Source organism: Periplaneta americana, chromosome 8 (genome assembly GCF_040183065.1).
Source record: "Periplaneta americana isolate PAMFEO1 chromosome 8, P.americana_PAMFEO1_priV1, whole genome shotgun sequence".
In the NCBI taxonomy this organism is placed as follows: Eukaryota; Metazoa; Arthropoda; class Insecta; order Blattodea; family Blattidae; genus Periplaneta; species Periplaneta americana.
Genome location: NC_091124.1, coordinates 23,849,278 through 23,855,508, shown reverse-complemented (window position 1 = coordinate 23,855,508; position 6,231 = coordinate 23,849,278). Strand labels below are relative to the sequence as shown.

Sequence of the window (6,231 nt, the reverse complement as noted above, 5' to 3'; positions counted from 1 at the left end):
ATCTGACAGGTGGAAAGTATGATTGACTGGACATACAATGTAAGGATGAGTGACAATCTCACCAGGGTGATCGGCAAAAGATACAAATTCTGAGAATTACGCAAGAGCAAATGCCATTTTCTTATTCCTAGGAATATTTTGGAAACCTGATTGATCACTGAACGTCTCTTATACGAAATTTTGGCTACCTCTTATTTACATCATAATGTCATTAACTTTTATCTTTTTGACAATAACATTACTTCTGAAATTAGCAGTGATGTTACTATAGATTAACAAATCGAACTGAAACCCTGACCGAGTTACTACGTGAGCGCTGGCTGTCTTTGGGGGGGAGCAAGTGAGAAAGCACGGGGGGGAGGGAGAGAGCACTATGCACTATGTATTTGCAGGTCCACTCACAGTTTGTCAAACCTGCTAACAAAAGCATTAAAAGGTTGACTAGTTGCCTGCAATGCTAGCATAATGGAACCTTCCTATCCGACAGTCGAGGCAAAAATGAAGAATCCGTTATTGTGGTAATATTGAAGAGTGGTTCTTCTATTGGTCACGATGCCCACACACACCCTCTCAGATATTTACGTGGTGATCGGTGATTGAATGACGAGGAGCGAGGGAGAGAGAAGAAAGAAAGAGAGAGATTCCAGAAGTTGGCGTGTTTTACAAGGTTTCACTTGAAGTTGTCAAACTATAGTGTCCTGCAATGTTCAAACACGAGAGCTGCAACCAAGACAATACAAACTTCGTCTTATTTCATATGACAAACTAATCGCAAGATCTGTGCTGAAATGCTTAATCTGTTAAAACATGAATAGGTGGGAGTGAAGGACTGCGAATATTTGTATAGCAAAGCGGAAGAAATACGACAGACTTCCTTCTGTAGAGCGAACATCGACGAATATCGAACTGCGCCATACTCGACAAACTTAAATCGAACATAGCACCTGTAATGCATGGCGCTAGATGCCACAATACTCATTAGGTGTGTAAACTCTGTCACTCAGATGAACTGTTTTTCTGAAGACCCGAAATCTCCCCCACAGTACAAAAGGGAATGCTCTTTGACAGGGAAACTGTGAATGATTCCCTCAAATTTTTTTATCTTCAGCTAAGCCCATGCAAAGCCATCTGAGCTGGGCACCCATCTGAATAAAGATAAAGTTTTTTTATCGTCTAGTTTTACTTCATTAGTGGGGTAGTTCAGAACAAACGGACACACTTCACTGGTCCCATGTCCGGTCTATCCAACATGCTGTTGCTAACTCTCCAAAGAAAGGTCTGAATCTAAGTAGTGATACCAATATTGCACCACTTATGAGGCAACTAGGCCAGGAGGTAATAGGGTAAGGTGGTCAGTTCCTGTCTCGTTCCATCGTATACACCGCCGACTAGCTATATATTACACTAATCAGTAGACGGCGGGCTTGGGATACCTTTACGGCGGCGATAGGTTGATGCACAACGGAGCTTAGACATGCGACGTTACTCTCGTGGGTACATTTTGTTAAGAACGCAAAATGATCTGTCAGCCGTCACTTTGCGCGCTGTAGGAACCGAACTTAAGCCAGCAGAGTACTGTGCGCAATTATAGTGAACAGTTGTCTGACGTTAGTGTCGAGGTTGTTTGTCACAGTGTTTACGTATACAGTAGAGCGTCTCGTTTAGGCACAGTGAAAACGTAAACAAAGTTCAGGTAACGTGTGGGGGGAGGACGAGCCGTACGATAAACACAAGGGATGCACAAGGTTTTAGTCACAATTAATTATATTAATTAACATTAATAAAATTGATATATTTCTCAAAAACACTCAAAATAGAAAAATACAAATTGCATAACATTATCATATACACATTTTAACACACAAGGAATTGTAATGTTCAAACAATTCATTATAACAAATCAAATTTTGCTACTTACTCTACATGATGTTGTTTTCAAGCAGCAATTTTACGGTAATCAATTTCATTCTCTGTATGGCTAACGCAATATCACCGTCATAATTTTTATGCCTCCCAAAAGCTTTCAACACCATAACTTCTTAAAATAGTATACAGTGGGAGTGTAAATATTACATCACTATGACCTATATCCCTTTTAAAAAGTAGGGGTCTATAGTTATTTTTCATAGACTTTGCAATTAAAGGAAGCTCCTAAGACTCCAGATTGTCTCTACACAAACTAAAATATTGTCTCTCACTTGGATATTCCAAAAATTTCCCAAAATAAAACGTGACAAATCATACAGAGTAAAGAACATTTTGACGGACACGTAGTTCAACAGCAGATTCTTTGGCGAAAACCATGATAATTTTATATTTACAACAATTTCCGGTCTTATAGAATATTCTCAAGGATTTTGAATAAAATTGATGATACGCTGTATCATGATAATATTGATACCGGAACTCGTTCCACGATTACACTGCACTAATGATGAATAATGAAATTGAAAAATTAGAAATATATAATTTTTAAAAACATAAAGCTGTTTAGTCACACGATAAAAAGTATTAACATTTTTTTTTAAAAAAAGGTTATATACCTTATTTTTTATGTACTAAAAATTTGAAAAAAAAAAAACATGTGCTAAAACTAAAAAAAAAAATCTGAAAATGAAAACAAAAGCATCAGTATGTTCGTAACTTACTAGAAAAAATTATACTGAAATTCAACAATTGCAGCTAAACATTAGATATAAAATGCTGACTGGAGTTGCAGTGCACAACAAATATCATCTCCAGATTGTGGATCACAAATCCTTGCCTCTTATCCGAGAAGAATGCCTTATATTGCGAAAAGGAACGTCGTACATCACACGATGTTAACTTTGCATATTGAAGAGCGGTATATCACTGACAGGACCGGTATTATAAACGCCGTTTAAACTTTACGTTCAGTTTAAACTCAAGTTTTTCGTTCTGCTTCGTATTATAAACTTCAACTACCAGTTAATCTTGAGTTAATTTGAGTTTAACTTGATCGGCAGTCTTCTGTCGTTTAAACTGCAGTTCGAGGCTCAACAGTGCAAGATGGCGGCTTCCGCTATACACATGGACATGGCAGATGTTTTCCGAAAACTTATGAGTGACGGTGAGGAAGTAATGAATATCACTGAACGATCACAGTGGCCAATAACTTTTCGAAATAGAGTGCACCACTTTTAAATCAAAATGAACATAAGTTTTAAAACAGATTCAGGCTTTCGAAGTAGACAGTCATAATCATCAGAATTAGGATTTGCAATCCCTAACCTTGTTTCGAAAAACTGAAACTCGAATACCTTCAACATGCAACAAAAAAATGAAAAAGTGCAAAAATATGTGTATTTTAGGGTTTCAATTTAAAGGTTGTTTGAAAAGGTAAACGATTTCCTTTTTATTTTTGAAAACATTCTGTTGAACTTCTGCATCAGTTGTTATATAGTTACGCTGCGCTCTTTTTCCTCTGGTAACGATGGAAGGTTTCGAATGTGTTCATAAATTTACTATAAGCCCATTGCGCATTGTACTGTGTGTGATAGACAGTCTGCTGGTAAGATTTACTATGAAATATTGGGGCAGACCAACGTATTTGTGTCAGCGTCCACACATACTGCAATTTGAGAGCTCTGGATCCTTTGATTGTTACGCAGAAAAATCGACAAGCGATGGATCGCAGCGCGTCTAGGTCCGCAACGCTCGGTCGTAACATCAAGGTCGCCAGCTGCTCCCAAGCATCGTTCCTTAAACTTTTGTTAAAATTCCTTGTGATGTTTGGCATTTCACAAAATTTCTTTACCTCTGTATAATTTCATAAAGTGCAACGTGTTTTGCTCGGACCATTCCATGTTCACTGCTCACACAGACAGACGAGTGGGTGTTGATTGATTGATCGATCGATTGATTGACGTTAATCCTACGCTAACAGGTGGGCTATCCTTCCTTGGCCCTGCAGGTAAGTTTCCCACACCTACTGAGGAGTCCGAATAGAACCTGGAGTCTCAAGCCCTTAGAACCTAGATTAACATCGGAAACCCGTACTTGCCGTAAGTATAGGGGTTGAATCATTTTGCAACGCAACTTATTTGCGTACATATTGCGAATTAAAAGGTTTCATGGGTTAGATGAGGGGATAGCTAAGCAACGAAAGGCCGAGGAATGCGACAAGGTTGGAGTGGATTAGGCGAGGGGATAAATAATGTGAGAGGAGACATACTACTGCCCGTGCCTCACTTCCTGAGCTGTTTCTTTGTGGGGCGAGACGCAGAGGGACAGGGTAGGAGGAGCTGCGTACCGCATTTGCCTACTATCCTACGTTCAACACATCGGCCTTTTCAGGATTCCTTTCGTCAGCTATGGAGCAAGATCAGCCATTGACAAGCGAATGTATAGGCTGTCCCCTCACGAAACAGATTATGTCCCCATCAATTCCTGTAACTAAACACTAATACCAGTTGTAGACTACAGTCTCTACAAGATATTATAGACCTAATCGCAATTACGGTTATCACGTGTACACATCCGTAAACTCTTTCCTCAATGGCAGTGTTTCTCAAACTTTTTCCACCGCGAAACCCCTTTTAATCTAAAGTGTAACTGCGGAATCCCTGTAATATTTTATTAGTGTTTAAATTAACAGAGAAGTGAAAGCTAGTATCTCAATAATTCTGTTCAGTGGGACGAATGTATTTGCTTTTTAAGGCTGCAATCTGACTTTATGGCGGAAAGTTGTAGTCTCATTTCTATTGTACTTCTGTATTTTGTCTTTTCGATATTTTGTTTTAGTGAACAGATGCGCAGAGAATCCAGTGATGAAAGTGATAAATATTATGGGTATTTTCCGTTTTAGATGTTCATTAAACATATTATTATTACGCATATTCTTGGATTATTATTATTATTATTATTACTATATTATTATTATTATTATTATTATTATTATTATTATTATTATTATTATTATTATCGGTGGTTTCATGTCATTATTGATTCATATTTCCGTAACATTTATATATTTTTATAATAGCCACCGGAGCAGTCCAATCGGCTAAGGCTTTTGCCTATCGATCCAGAGTTGCACTCGGGCGCGGGTCCGATTCCCGCTTGGGCTGATTACCTGGTTGGGTTTTTTCCCCGAGTTTTTCCCCAACCGTAAGGCGAATGTCAGGTAATCTTTGGCGAATCCCCGACTTCATCTCGCCAAATACCATTTCGCTATCATCAATCCCATCGATGCAAAATAACCTAGTAGTTGATACAATGTCGTTAAATAACCAAGTAAAATCATATAAGGCTCACGGAACCCCAGAACATACTTTGAGAAATGCTGCTCTATGGTAATTCAGCAGTTGTCCAAACTGAACGAAGAGTGGCCTAGTGTGTACTTACATTTTAGGAAATCGCCATCAGAGATAATAGCGATAGTGGTAACCACGATTACAGTATCCAGTATTATAACCAGTAAAGATCCCTGCGATGGCGTAGGATAATGTTTTCAGAACATGTAATATGCTGCCGTGCCGCCACGTTGTACCTCCCGTGACGTTCCGAGCAGACCTAAGAGGCGTGGTTATAAGCACTAGGGAACTCTCGGTTCAGGACGTGAGACACGGGCAGTACGTACGAACTAAAACCCCGCTCGCATTTTCTTTTGTTTCAATATGGTCGAATGTGCTTTTTGCTAGACATGTATATTTTGTAATGGATTATTTTAAGACGTTTTATCAACACCTATGGTTATCTAGCGTCTGAATGCTATGAAGGTGATAATGACAGCGAAATGAGTCCAGGGTCCAGTGCCGAAAGTTACCAAGCAATTGCTCTTAATGGGTTGACGTAAACTCTCGGAAAAAACCTCAACCAGGATTTGAACCCGTGCCCGCTCGTTTCACGGCCAGACAAGCTAACTGTTACTCCACAGCGGTGGACGCTAGTGATGTTTCTAGTCGTCCATAGCTCTGATGATAATTTTTTCGTAAAATTGATAAGCAATGTTATGTACGTTGTATTGTAAAATTAGGTATTTTATTTATGTTTTATTATTATTATTGTGTTGCAAGTCTGGACAGTGGCGGCTCGTGCCTTTCTTTGATGGACGTGCACAAAAAAAAATATGAATAATGATCACATTGATATATTCCCATATAGCTGTGTCACACGTCAGAGATAAATCTACGCATATAAAACCAAAATTAAAACCATTAAACAAGAGTAGAGTAAAATTAATTCATAGGACTCACCTTCACTGCTGTT

At 38.7% G+C, this 6,231-nt stretch overlaps 1 protein-coding gene across 1 annotated transcript in view; it reads right to left on the bottom strand.

Moving 5' to 3' along the window:
• The window catches only part of LOC138704583 (uncharacterized), a 321,702-nt gene that overhangs the window by 140,596 nt on the left and 174,875 nt on the right, over positions 1 to 6,231 (bottom strand). The gene's annotated exons all lie outside the window — the stretch shown is intronic.